The sequence below is a fragment of the Poromitra crassiceps genome, assembly GCF_964638095.1.
Source record: "Poromitra crassiceps genome assembly, contig: HAP1_SCAFFOLD_213, whole genome shotgun sequence".
Classification (NCBI taxonomy): Eukaryota; Metazoa; Chordata; class Actinopteri; order Beryciformes; family Melamphaidae; genus Poromitra; species Poromitra crassiceps.
Window position 1 is genome coordinate 345,992 of NW_028152175.1, and position 2,652 is coordinate 348,643.

Below are 2,652 nucleotides of genomic sequence, written 5' to 3' on the forward strand. Positions count from 1 at the left end.
TAATGACATCACAACTGTTAATTTAAAATGAATTATTCCTCTAAACCTGGCTTTTCTAAGATAAGAATGCAAAGAAATGTAACTGGCTCGTTAAAACTCGCATTCCAGGAATATTGTATTGTATTGTACCGCAATAGCGATAATGGCATGCACCTGTGAGCCTGGTTGTCAGGGGTCTGCCCTCTGAGATTCCAGGCGGGCGGGCAGCACCCATGCATCGGATTGTCCGCTCGTTCCGCACAGAATCAGCTGGCTGCCTGGTACTCGGCGGATCCCACTCGCGTAGCACGACAACATGCTGAATCACACTCGATTTGCGGGTGGAACACGCCAGGATTGGCCAATGCCAAAGCCAGTTCCCAGACTTGTCAAATCAAATCATCGATACACCCTATATGGTCCGCCTCTCAACGCTGTCATCTCAGACAAGATTTGTTTTCAGTCTCCGACGCTCGCGCTCTTGCATTCCGTTCCGGTTCACTTCGACTTTAAGTGCTACTTTAAATAAATAAAAATCTAATCAATTAATGGGAGGAAAGGGACTTTTTTGGGGGAATGTGGCTCTTGCAAAGCTTTTTTTTTTATCAGTTGGGACTGTGGCTCCTCAGTAGGGCAAGGTTGAGTACCACTGAGTTAGACACATGGATCTATGGGCAGTGAAGAGGAGAGGAGATTTGAACAGAAAGATAAATAGTAGTGGTGGCTCCACCTAGCGGTTGGCCACAGGCACTGCAGTCTACAACAGGAGATGCTCACAAACTCCTCTGTTCAGGCAGAGGCCACTTGCATGAGCTTAAAGCCCCGCCCCCTCCAGTGAAACAGGTAGTAAGACTGACTGGAGGGGGCGGGGCATGAGCTTAAAGCCCCCCTCCAGTGAAACAGGTAGTAAGACTGACTGGAGGGGGCGGGGCTGTAAGCACTTTGTTTTCTATATCTGTCTTTATTCAGATCCACTACATTCTGTCATAGAACCCAGCAGAGCCACACACACACACACACACACTGCTCCATGGAGCTTGCTGTCTACTTTGGAGAGACATGGACAACGCTTATAAATGATGTTTCATATTTATATATCTCAGTGGTCCCACACACTGCTCTCTGTCAGCTCACAGTATCAACACTCTTAACAGGTTGAATTTGGCTGTGCTGATGTGATGTGGAAGCCTATGCGACACTGTGTGTAGTTCTGGAATAGCTTAGCATGAGCTTTTTACTTCTAGGGCTCGCATTTACGCTTCAAAACTCATGAAAGTGGTCCTCATGTGTGAAGATTATCCTGCTGAACACTGGTTCGTGTTTGATTAAACTTGCGTTGCCCACAGACCTTATTTGAAGCATCGCGCCAAAAACCCATTCAAAAATCCCATAGACAGAAACGGTGAAGAGGAGAAGCTTCCTAGTGCCGACAGGAACCTTGGGGGTTTGAGTATTTCATGACATGTTTTGCTTCCTGGGTGCGCTGGATTTGTTGATTTGATCACTGTGCCGGCCTCGTCTCCGTGTGACTGCATGTGTTGTTTGCTCGTCGTGTGAAAGCGGTGCACCATGATGATAGTGAGATCAAACACACCCTGCTGTAAATGAGGCACAGGCTGTGGAAAGACTGCTTTAAACCGTTGTTTCATGCAGGAATATCATTTCCACTCTGCCAGAAGAGAACAGAACATGAGGCTAATGGATAGAGTGAGTCCTACTTGATACTGACAGGCTTTTTCTTTACTTTATTTATTTATTTGGGTTGTAATGTTTGAGCTTTTGTGCCACCTGAGGCCTGTACCACGAAGCAAGATTAGTGGCTTAGCGAGGTCACTTCAGGTTTAACCCTAGGTTTGCCGTACCACCACGCTAGTTAACTTCTTACCAAGATAGATCACCATAGTGACATTGCGTAACGCGTCATCATTCAGAAGCCACGCCCAAGACGGGGGGAAACAGAAACCCCCCCTCCAATCCTGGCGTTCTCCTATGTCGCGTACATGGTTGCGTGTTGCACAAAAAGATTGTATATACGGAAGATGAACACTCCAACTTACTTCCTTGACAGCTAGATCCACATTTTTCTTCTCGCCAATTCTCAATGGCTTCCTTGTTTTGCTCAGGAGTACAAAAAAACTTTAACTGGTGATTTTTTACATTTGTTTTCTTTGCGGCCCACCACACAACAGCTTTTAGCTATGTTTAATTCAAGGAAAATGACGCTGGTGTGTGGAAATGAACAGAGCTTTTCCCCCGTGATGGGCGTGGCCTATTTCATGCAGTGTCTCTATAGCAACTTATGCTCTACGGCTAACCTGCTTTGTAGCAAAGTTCAGAGGATAAGATCAAAACCCATGAAAGACCCATAGTCCATCGGTACCATCTGGGTGGGCAAAACCTTACCTATACGAAATTGTTTATAGGGTCAATATAAGTAAATTAATATATGATAGCCTTTCCACAGGAGCAGCTTTTCATATTTATTGGACATTTTCTTATTTTCCCATATTGAATCCATGGGCCAAACACTAAAATTGCACATATCGGATTCGGTACCACTCAAGTGGGCAAATTCTAATCATGATTTTTGAACAAGTATAGTATATATTCCATAGATGATATTTTAGTATGATAGCCTTTGCAGAATGGCAGCTTTGTCACAGTTATCAGCTC